Source organism: Scyliorhinus torazame, chromosome 8 (assembly GCF_047496885.1).
Source record: "Scyliorhinus torazame isolate Kashiwa2021f chromosome 8, sScyTor2.1, whole genome shotgun sequence".
In the NCBI taxonomy this organism is placed as follows: domain Eukaryota; kingdom Metazoa; phylum Chordata; class Chondrichthyes; order Carcharhiniformes; family Scyliorhinidae; genus Scyliorhinus; species Scyliorhinus torazame.
This window is the reverse complement of record NC_092714.1, coordinates 124,814,545-124,828,742: the sequence shown is the minus strand read 5'-3', so window position 1 is coordinate 124,828,742 and position 14,198 is coordinate 124,814,545. Positions and strand designations below refer to the sequence as shown.

The 14,198-nt window shown below is 52.5% G+C and overlaps 1 pseudogene; it reads right to left on the bottom strand.

The window, feature by feature from the left end:
- LOC140428877 (uncharacterized) overlaps nt 1-11,576 on the bottom strand; it is a 38,367-nt pseudogene extending 26,791 nt beyond the window's left edge.
- Nucleotides 11,577-14,198: the final 2,622 nt, after the last annotated feature.

The window sequence follows — 14,198 nt, the reverse complement described above, 5'->3', positions numbered from 1 at the left end:
AGAAACTGTTTGGAGGATGTGCTGCCATTGCAACCGCAAATGGTGCAACCAGTCCCGACCCAACAGGCTGGGCCCATGGCCGCGCACCACGATAAGTGGGAAACGCCCCTCCTGGCGTCCATAAACAACAGGGGTCATTGTAGTTCCTGCAATGTCCAGTGGTTCCCCCGTGTAGGTGGACAACCTGGCCTGTGAGTCAGTTAATGTAAGGGTCTGTATACCCTGCTTGATGCGGTCGAATGTCCTTTGGGCGATCACGGATACCGCTGCGCCAGTGTCCAACTCCATCTCAAGCGGGTGACCATTGATCAGTACTGTCACCTTAATGGGGGCCACACGGGGAGCTGCCACACAATGCAGCTGCAGGCAGTCGTCCTCCGTCTCCACGTCCTCAGGAGTAGTTGCCGCAGGTTCATCCACATGGAAGGTACGGCCCCTGGGCTGGTCCCAGTTTCGGCCGGAACGACGGCGCCCCCAGGACCGGCGTCCGCGACGGGGTCAGCGCCTACAAGTCTGACACGGACATGGCTCCTCATCCATTGGTTCTGGAGAAGGCTCCCTTCGGGGAGGAATGTCCGATGGCCACTGGCGTCGATCCGGACGTCGCCTCTCCCAAGGTACCGCAGGAGTGCGGGGGGACGTTTGCGGATGGAAGGGGTTGTGCCCCAAGGCATGCACCTCCATTCCCTGTAGCTCCTGCACTCCTCGTTCTGTGCTCTCTTCGGTCAATACTATTTGAATGGCCTGTTGAAAAGTCAATGTTGGCTCAGCTAGCAACTTTCTCTGGGTGGCCGCATTGTTAATACCGCAAACCAAACGGTTGCGTAACATTTCTGACAAGGTCTCACCATAGTCACAGTACTCCGCAATCCTGCGTAGCCTGGATAGAAAGTCAGCAAGGGATTCTCCTGGGGTCCTCTCAGCAGTATTAAACCGGTAACACTGGACTATCGTCAACGGGGTTGGGTTAAAATGTTGCCCCACTAAATTCACAAGTTCATCAAACGTTTTGGTGTCCGGCGCACCTGGATACGTAAGGCTCCTAATCACCCCAAATGTATGCGGGCCGCAGGCGGTGAGCAATATGACCACCTGGCGCTCGTTTTCGGTGATATTGTTTGCCCGGAAATAGTAATGCATCCATTGTGCATACTGGTTCCAGCTTTCCAGCGCAGCATCAAAAACATCCAAACGTCCATACAGAGGCATGGTATAATAGAAAACAACTTCCAACCTGTATCCAACAAAAATCCAGGGATTTCTAGGTAGACAGCTATTCACTTTAACAATCGTCGCCAGTTTTGTGAGGGCCACAAAGAATCCAGCACGAGTTTTAAGGCTACAAAGTAATAACATTTATTTACAATAACATATATATATATATAAAACAGCAGCAGCAACTTCCCTTGCTGCACACTCCTTCCTGCTGGTTCCAAACTGGCCAGCTTTATTTATACATGGAGTTTACTAATGGTTTCTCCGCCCCCCCTCATTGGGGAAGCTCATACTCCCACAGGATTGTGGGTTTGTCATTAGTCCCCAGCCAATGGTAAGCAGGCAGGTTATAACAAAGTGTCAAGAGATTTTTTTTCCAATGCCAAGTACACTTCAAAATACTTTAAATCCCTTGACCACCTTTGAAATGCACGTCTTCCATTCAATTTTACACAGCAATACAATGCATTAGCCAATGATTGACAGTTAAGCTAAGTGGTTTCACTTCCTCTTTTTCACAACCTAAAGCACTTAGCTTCTTTTTATGTGGTGAAGAGTTGTCAATCATAGCACAAGTTTTTACAAACATTGTGGTCAGCATCAAAGCAGGATATTTGCAATGCATTGAAGTATGAAGGGAAACATAGATAAACAATCCACCAAGCACTTGCCCCTGCAGTAATAAAACTGTCAATCACTGGCTAATTGTCCCTTTAAGGGCTGAGGCTGTGGGGAGAGAGCAAGGTCCGAGATCCAGGAGCAAGAGTGCAGGGCAGGGAGTCTTACATAGAAATCCAGCCGGGACAGTCACCCCCCCCACTCAGAGAGATACCATGGCAGCTCAGTACAGGAAGCTGTCGACTGTGTGGTGAAGTGTGGGTAACGAGCCCCACTGATTCAATCTGTGACCCCACCCGCTCAAAAAGCCCCCCGCTCAGCTCAATCAGTGCCAGCCCCTGCAGACTATCAGGAAGGTGTCCAAGGTCTGGAGAGAGAGACAGAGAGTGGGGAAGGAGAAAAAGATAGATTGGTAAAGGAGAGAGGGAGGGAGTGAGAAAGGAGAAAGAAAGAGAGTGACAGATGCGGAAAGGAGAGAGGGTGACAGAGTGTGAAAAGAGAGAGAGGGAGTACAATGTGAGTGATGCGACCATCAATTCACATGAGACGGAGAGTTGAAGTGAACAGTGGCTTTAATCAGCTAGAACTGTGCCTGCCTGTGACTGCTCTGCACTGAGAGCCGCCTGCAGGGCAGCAGACCTATATGCCTCTCCCAAGGGGGAAGAGCCAGGGGCGGAGCCCACAAGGGCACCAACATGATACAATGCGGTGTAATACAATACAATAGTCCATAGGTGGAGCCCACTAGGGCAACAACATAGTACAATGCAATACAGTGGTGAATGGCTGCCATAATACATTCACCACATTCAACCCCTGTTAAAAAGTTGAAGTCCAGCAGGGGTGAAGTGGCTCACAGGTCGAGTCTGTCCGGCGCCCTGATCGTGCGCTGCGATCGCCTGAGCTCTGGTTTCGCTGCGGGCACGGGTGTTGAACTCGATGGTGCGGGCACGTGTGTTGAACTCATCGATGCGGGCACGGGTGTTGACTCCGGGAGCGTCTCTTCTGGAGCTTCATCCCTGCAGGTCGGCGATGGGGGGGAGGGGGTGTAGGAGGGGGGTTGTAGGCCATGTAGGGGCGGGGGTGCTGTTCGGTGTAGGTTGGGGGGGTAGGTGATCGTCATAGGGGATCCTGCCGATGCCAGGTCCCGGAGGGAGACTGTATCTAGTTGGCCGTCGGGGTGCGCCACGTAGGCATACTGGGGGTTGACGTGAAGGAGCTGGACCTTCTCGACCAAGGGGTCGGACTTATGGCTCCTCACATGTTTTCGGAGGGGTACGGGCCCCAGTGTCATCAGCCAGGATGGAAGAGAGACCCCGGAGGTGGATGCCCAAGGGAAAACAAATAGACGTCATGAGGGGTCTCGTTCGTGGCTGTGCAAAGAAGTGACCTAATGGAGTGGAGCGCGTCGGGGAGGACATCCTGCCAGTGGGAAACTGGGAGTCTCCCAGACCGTAGGGCCAGGAGGACGGCCTTCCATACCGTCGCGTTTTCCCTCTCCACCTGTCCGTTTCCCCGGGGGTCGTAACTGGTAGTCCTGCTCGAGGCGACGCCCTTACCGAGCAGGTACTGACGCAGCTCATCGCTCATAAATGAGGAGCCCCGGTCACTGTGGACGTAAGTGGGGAAACCGAACAAGGTGAAGATACTATGTAGGGCCTTAATGACAGTGGGTACTGCGCTGTAATGTTCTATGTTCTATGTCGGGGCAAGGGATTGCAAAGGGGAAGTGGGAATACTTGTCAACGACGTTGAGAAAATACGCGTTGCGGTTGGTAGAGGGGAGGGGCCCTTTGAAGTCAATACTGAGGCGCTCGAAGGGCGGCAAGGCCTTCACCAGGTGGGCCTTATCCGGTCGATAGAAGTGCAACTTACACTCCGTGCAGATTTGGCAGTCCCTGGTCATGGCCCTGACCTCCTCGGTGGAGTAGGGCAGGTTGCGGGCCTTGATGTAGTGGAGAAGTTGGGTGACCCCCGGGTGGCAGAGGTCATTGTGGATGCCCTGGAGTCGGTCATCTTGCACGCTGGCGCACGTTCCGCGGGACAGAGCATCATTGAGCTTCCCAGGACGATACACGATATTGTAATTATAGGTGGAGAGTTCGATCCTCCACCTCAAGATTTTATTGTTCTTGATCTTGCCCCACTGTGTGTTGTCGAACATGAAGGCTACCGACCTTTGGTCGGTGACGAGGCTGAACCTCCTACCAGCGAGGTAGTGCCTCCAATGTCGTACAGTTTCCACAATGGCTTGAGCTTCTTTTTCGACTGAGGAGTGTCGAATCTCGGAGGTGTTGAGGGTACGGGAGGAAAAGGCTACGGGCCTGCCTGCCTGATTAAGGGTAGCGGCGAGGGTGACCTCTGACGCGTCGCTCTCCACCTGGAAGGGGGTGGACTCGCCCACCGCGTGCATCGCGGCTTTGGCAATATCAGCCTTGATGCGGCTGAAGGCCAGGCGGGCCTCTGCCGCCAGTGGGAAGATGGTAGCTTTGATCAGTGGGCGGGCTTTGTCCACATAGTTGTGGACCCACAGGGCGTAATAGGAAAAGAACCCGAGGCATCTTTTCAGGGCCTTGGGGCAGTGAGGGAGGGGGAGTGGTAGGAGGGGGCGCATACGGGCGAGGTCGGGCCCTAGGACTCCGTTTTCCACGATCTAGCCGAGGATGGCCAGTCGGGTTGTGCGGAAACGCATTTCTCCTTGTTATAAGCGAGGTCGAGGGCTTGGGCGGTTTGGAGAAACTTCTGGAGGTTGGCAGCATGGTCCTGCTGGTCGTGGCCGCAGATGGTGACGTTGTTCAAGTACGGAAATGTGGCCCGCAGCCCGTACTAGTCCACCATTCGGTCCATCGTTCTTTGGAAGACCGAGACCCCGTTGGTGACGCCGAAGGGGACCCGGAGGAAGTGGAAGAGGCGGCCGTCTGCCTCAAAGGCCATGTAGTGGCGATCCTCCGGGCGGATTGGGAGCAGGTGGTGGAGAATACCCGGTAGTGTGCAATCTGATTCACCATGTCGGCTATCCGGGGAAGTGGGCACGCGTCGAGTTGCGTGTACCGGTTTATGGTTTGGCTGTAGTCTACAACCGTCCGGTTCTTTTCCCCGGTCCTGACGACCACCACTTGAGCTCTCCAGGGGCTATTACTGGCCTCGATGATCCCTTCCCTCATGAGCCGCTGGACCTTGGACTTGATAAAAGTCCTGTCCTGGATGCTGTACCGCCTGCTCCTGGTGGCGACGGGTTTACAGTCGGCGGTGAGGTTCACGAAGAGCGGGGGAGGGTCGACCTTCAGGGTCGCGAGGCTACATACGGTGAGGGTGGGGGGGGGGGGGTAGGGCCCGCCGAACTTCAGGGTCAGGCTCCTGAGGTTACACTGGAAGTCCTATCCCAACAGGAGAGGGGCGCAAAGATCGGGGTGTACATATAGATTAAAATTTGCGTACTCGGCGCCCTGTATCGCGAGGTTCGCCTGGATCTGCACTGAATGCAATCCGGAAGCGAGGGAGATTGTTCGAGATGCGGGGGAGATTTGGAGAGAACAGCGCCTTCCCGTGTCTGGATGTATGAAGCTCTCCGTGCTCCCGGAGTCAAACAGGCAGGGCGTTCCGTGCCCATTGACCCAGATGGTCATCATGGAGTTCCTGAGGTGCTTTGGGTGTGACTGGTCATGGATGACCGCGTCCAGTTGCGCATAACCGACGTGGTCGGAGGTGGCGGGGTGGTCCCAAGATGGCGCCCCCCGTCGGTTGCACTTGGCGGGCACCGTTGAAGATGGTGGCCAAGATGGCGGCCCCTGTCGGTCGCACCTGTCGGGCGGCGATGAAGATGGCGGCCATGATGGCAGCCCCCATGAGTCACACATGGAGGGCCGCGTGGGGGACGGCGGTCAAGATGGCGGCCCCCGTGAGTCGCACATGTTGTGGAAGATGGCTGCCCCCACGGACAACATGAGGCGGATGACGCATCCTAAGGGGGCGGAACCGGCAGACACGCAGCCACGCTGCGGGGTCTGCGGGCCTGTGAGTCTGAGAGTCGGGCCTGTGATTTGGAGGACTTGGGCCTGGCCAGGCAAACTTTGGCAAAGTGTCCTTTCTTGCCGCAGTCGCTACACGTCGCGTTCCAAGCCGGGCAACGCTGCCTGGGGTGCTGGTGCTGGCCGCAGAAATAGCAGGGTAGCTCCCCGGGTTGGGCGGGCAGCCGCGTGGCACAGGCCTGGGGTACTCTCTGGTTGGGTGTCCACGAGGAGGTCGGAGGGGATAGCGTTGAGGTTCTGAAACGCTACTTCTATGGAGGTGGCTAGTTTTACAGTCTTCTAGGTCGAGGGCGCCTTTCTCGAGCAGGCGTCGTCTGACGTAGTTGGACCGGACTCCAGCCACATAGGCGTCCCGGATGGCGAGTTCCATGTGTTGTTAGGCCGTGACGGGCTCGTAGTTGCAGCTTCGCGCGAGTACTTTCAGGTCACGTAGGTACTCCTCCAGCGATTCCCCGGGGCGTTGGCGGCGAGTGGTGAGGAGATGCCGCGCGAACACTTCGTTCATCGGCCTCACGTATTGCCGCTTCAGGATCGCGACCGCGTCTGTGTATGTGGTCACTTCCTCGATTTGCACGGAGATTCGATGGCTCACCCGGGTGTGGAGGTGGCTCAGCTTCTGTTCGTCGGTGATGGAGGGCGAGGAGGAGGCGGCGAGGTAGGCCTCAAAACAGCGGAGCCAGTGCGACAAAATACCTTTGGCTTCAGCGGCCTGTGGGTCGAGTTCCAGTCAATCAGGTTTGAGGGCTGCTTCCATCGCGATGTTGTAGCTGATTGAATTGATGCGACCATCAATTCACACAAGATGGAGAGTTGAAGTGAACAGTGGCTTTAATCAGCTAGAACTGTGCCTGCCTGCGACTGCTCTGCATTGAGAGCCACCTGCAGGGCAGCAGATCTATATACCCCCCAAAAGGGAGCGGAGCCCACAAGGGCACCAACATGATACAATGCAGTGTAATACAATACAATGGTCCATAGGTGGAGCCCACAAGGGCAACAGCATAGTACAATGCAATACAGTGGTGAATGGCTGCCATAATACATTCACCACAGTGGGAGAGGAGAAAGGGAGACACACACAGATAGGAAAGGGGATAGAGAGCCAGAGAAAGACTGAGGGAGAAAAGAACAAGGAAAAGGCAGTGGGAAAAGGGAGAAAGAGAAAGACATTGAGAAAGGAGAGAGGAAAGATAGACAGTGGGAAAGGAAAGAGAGAGTGAGAAACAGAGTGGGAAAGGAAATCAAAGAAAATGTTGAGCTGAGTTCCAGTAGTGTTGTGGGTCAGACACAGAGCTGTATTACTCAGGGCCTTTTTTGTGTGACTTCATGTTATCTAATTTATATTAATAGAGATCTTCTGTTATCTTCAGTGATCTATTTTGTTTTGCAAGTTATTCCATCTAGGAATGTACAATGAGGCACATGTATGATATAGTGTTTCAACTTGTACATTGCTTTTTCTGGGCAAGAAATGTCAGAAGGAAGCCAGTTCCGGCTTTAACATTGATTCTTTTGGGAATCCACGATCCGGTTAAAGTTGTTCCAAATAAAGTCACAATTTTCAGGAACGCAACCAGGGGCAAGATTCTCCGACCCCCCGCCGGGTCGGAGAATCGCCGGGGGCTGGCGTGAATCCCGCCCCCGCCGGTTGCCGAATTCTCCGGCACCGGTTATTCGGCGGGGGCGGGAATCGCGCCGCGCCGGTTGGCGGGCCCCCCCCGCGATTCTCCAGGCCCGAATGGGCCGAAGTCCCGCCGCTAAAATGCCTGTCCCGCCGGCGTAGATTAAACCACCTACCTTACCGGCGGGACAAGGCGGCGCGGGCGGGCTCCGGGGTCCTGGGGGGGGCGTGGGGCGATGAGGCCCCGGGGGGTGCCCCCACGGTGGCCTGGCCCACGATCGAGGCTCACCGATCCGCGGGCGGCCCTGTGCCGTGGGGGCACTCTTTCCCTTCCGCCTCCGCCACGATCTCCACCATGGCGGAGGCAGAAGAGACTCCAATGCGCATGCGCGGGAATGCCGTCAGCGGCCGCTAACGCTCCCGGGCATGCGCCGCCCAGAGATGTTATTTCCGCGCCAGCTGGCGGGGCACCAAAGGCCTTTTCCGCCAGCTGGCGGGGCGGAAATTCGTCCGGTGCCGACCTAGCCCCTTAAGGTTGGGGCTCGGCCCCCAAAGATGCGGAGCATTCCGCACCTTTGGGGCGGCATGGTGCCCGTCTGATTTGCGCCGTTTTGGGCGCCAGTCGCGGACATCGGGCCGTTTCCGGAGAATTTCGCCCCAGATCTTTAAGTGAGGACTTACTATATCATCATATAAATTATTGTGCCAGACAGACTCCAATTTATAGAGTCATAGCATCATAGAGGTTTACAGCATGAAAACAGGCTCTTCGACCCAACTTGTCCATGTCACCCTGTTTTTACCACTAAGCTAGTCCCAATCACCCGCATTTGGCTCACATCCTTCTATACCCAGCTTTCCCATATAACTGTCTAAATGCTTTTTAAAAGATAAAATTGGGCCCGCTTCTACTACTGCCTCTGGCAGCTCACTCCAGACACTCATCCCCTCTGTGTGAAAAAAATTGCCACTCTGGACCATTTTGCATCTCTTCCCCCTCACCTTAAACCTATGCCCTCTAGTTCTATTCTCCTCTACCTTTGGGAAATGATGTTGACTATCTATCTTATCTATGCTTCTCATTATTTTATAGGCCTCTATAAGATCACCCCTAAGCCTCTTACGCTCCACAGAAAAAAGTCCCATTCTATCCAGTATCTCCTTATAACTCAAACCATCAAGTCCCAGTAGCATCATAGTAAATCTTTTCTGCACTCTTTCTAGTTTAATAATATCCTTTCTATAATAGGGCGACCAGAACTGTACACAGTAGTCCAAGTGTGGCCTTACTAATTAATGCCTTGCACAATTTCAACAAGACGTCCCAACTCCTATATTCAATGTTCTGACCAATGGGACCAAGTATACCGAATGCCGCCTTCACCACCCTGTCCATCTGTGACTCCACTTTCAAGGAGCTATGAACCATATTCCTAGATCCCTTTGTTCTATAGCTTTCCCCAACACCCTACCATCAACTGAGTAGGTCGTGCCCCGATTCAATCTACCAAAGTCTACTAAAATTATTTTAAAAAAAATATTATTTATCATCGGTATGTTGTAACGCTGGCAAGTCCCCAGTATTTATTGATTACTCTAGTTGCCCTAAGAAGGTGTGATGGGCTTTCTGCTTGAACAGCTGGAAGTAACAATTTGATATATATGAGCGCCTTATTGTGCCATTTCAAAGGAGTAAGAGTAAGCCATATTACTGTGGAACTGAAGTCCTGCATCACCATAACAAGCACAGGATACCATTCATGAAGGATATTAGCAAACCAGCTGTTTTTTTATGACAATAAACAGCATGATAATCACTTTCACTGATACCAGCTTTTTCTTTCCAGGTTCTTCGAACTAAATTCAAATTATCAAACCACCATGGTAGTATTTGAAATCACAGGTCTAAACATTTGTACAGATGTGTATTTGGATGTAAGGGTTTGATCGCTGAGAATGAAGGGTGTGGTCTGATGCCTTCCCAATATTGGGCTTCGGGCTTTTATTCTGTGAAGCAGACACGAGGTGACGAGTGAGAGGCAACTCGTCTGATTAATCATCATTGGAGATCAAACCATTGCAAGGCTAGCAGCAATCGAAGGTGGGAGGGGAAATTGCTGGCTGCTTAGAAGCTGCTTTGGACCAGTGGAGAAGATAGTCTTGGCTGTGCGGGGTTGAATGGTCAGGTCCAAAATTCTCCGGTCGTTGCAATTCGATTTTCCCGTCGGCCGCACACCCCTGCCAATGAGTTTCGCGACAGTGTGGGGTGGTTATAATGGAAAATTCCATTGACATTGGTAATCAGAACGTTGGTGGCATCTTAATACTGCCTATTAAGCAATGGTGTTCTGTTGGCATGGCTGGATATCTGAGAGATTGTGTGAAAGCGTGAATGCACATTGTGATCCAGGGCAGAGGAATACCAAAAGGAGAGATGGAAATCCTGGAGCTGTATCCTTGGCGAAAGCATTATGTGGTAGAAGATTCACAAGTGTGTTCTTCAAGTTAAATTTAAAAAAATATGAAATGGGCCTACTTTCAGTTTACCATGTTGGGTTGTCCAATAGCCTGCTCTGAGAATAGGGAGCTGCTAGTTAGAATAATTGAATGAGCCATTTGAATTTATTACCTGCGGACCGAGTTTGGGAATCCTCGTGTGGAAGTCAGAGTTCCAGTGAGACCAGGGGCTGGATTCTCTGGTCACCGACGGCAAAATCACGTTCGGCGAACGGCCGGAGAATCTAAATTTCCAATGAAATCAAGGATGGTGCTACTTTTGTGATGCTCCACCCCCTCCAAAGCCTCGCGCTGTAACGATAGCCTCAGGTCATTGCCTGAGGCCTGACCCCCGATGCTCCGCCCCCAACAGGCCGAGTTCCCGACGGCGTGGGTCTCTCATGGTCTCACCCGTCGAGAACTCGGCGTGACGGCAGTGGACTCAGTCCAGCATTGCCACCAGGGCTGGCAGAGCCAGATGATGTAGCAGTGGCCGGAGCTCAAACCATCTGTCCCTCCATCCCAAGGTGAAACTCAGGGCCCTATGGGCACCGACCGGGAGAAGGGAAAGGGCTGATCCGTGGGCAGGGGGAACATTATTCAGGGCTGGGGGCACTGTGGGGGTGTGGTCCGGTGCAGGTGGCCTATTTCGCAGGCCGGGTCCATGAGTGGCCACTGCCATGTAGCACGGCAATCGGGGTGGGGTGGGGGGCAACCGCATGCAGAACCACCATGCCAAACTCTGTACCCATTCCGGGGGCAACCCCTGTCCCCGCCAGTCAGCCCCACCAACCACTCATAATCCCCACTGACAGCCGAGGCTTCTGGCCGTGTGGCTGAAGGGTATTGCTGATAGGGAATTGGCAATTGTGGTTAAGTGAGCACTTCACAGATCCCAAGTGGATTTCCGTGGGTGGGCGGGCCATGTAGCATGTGGGAGTCATTGCCTAGCATCCCATTGAGACCGTGATGCTTGGACATTGTGCCTGAAGACTGCGGGGGGCAACACCACACAAGCAACCACCAACATCCAAACACCCCAGGGTCTGAGTCACATCACTCCAGGATGCTGGGATTGTATTGACACTGTTAGCAGGTCATTGTCAAGGCAGGGGGGTGATAATAACCCACAAAGAGCTGGGTGCCAGCGCTCCTCAATCTATGCCATAGTCTGACCCCTGCTGTCTGCTGAGTGCTCGCTCACAACCATCACCTGCACGCGGTGTGCCCGAGGGAGAGATGCCTGGAGAGATGGGCCAAGGGTTCAGAGGTCGGCCCGCATTGCAGAAGAAAGTGACAGAGGCGTAACACTGGTTGTGTTTAATGTGTTATATAATTCTCCACTCACCCGATGATGCTGATCCCCACCTCTCACCCCCACACTCCCTCCCTCCCCCTCACCCCTGACCTACGCCTCTTCCCCCCACTTCCCAGGTGCCCTCAGTAATCCTCGATGTGCTTGGCCTTCATGGCTGTACTGCTATGTTTAAGTTCCTCCCCAGGATGCACATCTGAGGCAGCCGGTTGCTTACTTTGTCTCCTGACCTTCGATGCCCCTGGCTGATGTTGATGATGTGCAACGGCACACGCACAGCCATGCGGCCCTCTCTTGTGTGCTGACTCTGAGACACAACCTCATCAGAGGGGTTGAACTCGGGAAAGTTGGTGGCCACCGGTGTCACACCATGGGATTGGCACTTAGCGCCCCCTCCTCCCGGTCGGTGCCCATAGGGACCTGAGGTCCACCTTGGGATGGAGGGACAGCTGGTTCAAGCCCCGGCTGCCCCTGCATCATCTGGCTCTGCCAGCCCTGGTGGCTCCCCAATGTCTGCACCATCGTATTGACGACCTCGAAGATGGCCCATTGATTGGGCCATGCCCCGTAAATGTCCACTGCGACTGAGCCAAGCTTTGCAGAGCCTTGGCTATTACCATCTGAGAGCAGGATATGTCCCGCAGAACCTCATCAAGGTCAGCCTGGTACTAGGCGAAGACCCCCAGTGAGTTGGACATTCTACTGAGTCCTTCAGCCATTGTCGCCACAATTGCGTGACACCTTGGACACCAACACTGCAGTGGAACACCAGCAGTGTTGGCCTCGGTGCCACACATTGCCAATGACATCTCAAGCGCCTGTAGCCTCTGACACTCCTCCAATCGGCTATGGACTATGTTCTTCTCTAAGTCTGAATAAAGATTGTAGACGTCCAGTTAACACAAATACTTTATTCAGTGGGTTTGTTCTGTTTCCAGAGCTTAACTAGATATAATACAGTCAAGAGGTATGACCAGGGAAGCTAAGGTAAACTGCCAATGCTGAGCTGTCTCTGTCTGTTGCTGCTCACTAGCCCTGTGCTTCTGAAAGAGGCGGATCCTCCCTTGGGCTGGACCCTTTATACCTGCCCTTGATGCTGCCCCCTAGTGATGCTGTGGCTGTTACATCTGTCTGTAGTCCCTGGTGTATGTGCAGATGTATGTACAGATGTACAGATCACTACATCCCCCCCTTTTATTGGACATGTTTTCTAGACTGACCTCAAGAAAACTGTACATAACAAGTGGTGAGAATATGCAAATCTGCACACTATGAAAATGATAAAAGTAATACAGAAACAATTAACTGTGTTGTGAGTCCATCGTGAGAAATGTCCATATTCGTCTTGTGCGTGTGTTGAAGTGTCGTTACAAATCTAGCTGGTCGGGTGCCTTGCGGCCTCTGCTGGAGCATCTTAATGGAGGTAGTAGGGATGATGGTTTGATGTCATCAAGCGTACTGTCTGGCGTTGTGTGGCGAGGAACGTCCTGTGGACAAATGGTCTCGGTCAAGTCCAGTGTGGGAAACACTGGCATTGTAGGTCGAATCTCTAATATATCCCGGCGGTTACGGCGAAAAAGTACTCCCGCAGACGATTTGACAATGTAGGACCGCGGTGCCTCCTGCCTGATCACCGTGGCTGACTCAGACCATCCGCCTTCTGGGTCTCTGATTCTGATGGTGTCAGTGGCTTGAGTGGGATCGCATATTGATCGTAGTATAGTCTTTGTTTGGAGCATAGTGCCCGCATGTCATCGAGAACCGGTGCGTTGCGAGGGTCTCGGATTTGCTTTGCCGGTAGGGTTTCCGGATGTCTCTGCCGAAGAGCTTTTGTGCTGGCGACAGTCCTGAGCTCAATGGGGTTGCTCGGTACGATAACAGAGCTAGGTTGATGTTGGACCGTGACTCGGCTGCTTTGCTGATGAGCCGTTTGTTCCTGTGTTTGTGGTATTGATTCTGTATGTCATCATTCGTGAAAGCTGTTTTGCTTGTTTGCTCTGGAGCAGATGTGAATTTGTGAGATTCTTTATCATGCCATGGCATGTTTGTAATCTTGTCATTGTTTCGCAGTGTGCTGTGGCATTGTCCTTCACGTGCAGAGTTGTACCATGTTATGCAGGTAGTTGTTTCATTGTTGTTGTTTCTGTCATTTCTGTCTTTGTTGTTTTCATTGTCGTTCTTGTTGTTGTTTTTGTTGTTTCTGTCTTGGTTGTTTTCGTTAGCGTTCTTGTTGTTGCCGTTCTTGTTGTTCTTTTTGTCGCGTTTGTTGATTCTGTTTTCTTTGTTTTCGCTTTTATCCTTGTTCTTTTTCTTGTCATGCTTGTTGTTTCTGGGATGCTTCTTGGTGCTTTTGTCGTTCTTGTTGCGCTGCATGTTGTTTTTGTTGTTGCTGTTGTTGTTCTTGTTTCTGCCGTGCTTCTTGCGGTTTTTGTTGTTCTTGTTGCGCTCAATGAGTGTGCCATGTGGCTGATTTGAGTCATTGTCACAGTTATTGGTGTCAGTGCCCTTTGTGGTATCTGCTACATTGAGCGTGTCTTCTTGAGAATTGTGAGAATGATCTGATGTTGCATTGATGTTGGTGACATCAGTCATTTGTGGTGGATTCGATTCCTCTTCTTTGCTTATTTGATACTCCTCTTCTAGTGTCATTTCTGGTTCACTTGAATTATCTGTGATCTCTTTGTGCTCCTTTTCTGGAGTCAAAATCTTCACGATTTCATTTTGTTGTGGGTTGTGGTGCTCCTTTTCTGGAGTCAAAATCTTCAAGATTTCTATTGACGTGGTCTCTCTGGACTCTTGGTGCTCATCTTCTGGAGTCTATATCTTCAAGATTTCTATTGATGTGGTCTCTCTGGACTCTTGGTGCTCATCTTCTGGAGTCAAAATCTTCAAGATTTCAATTGAC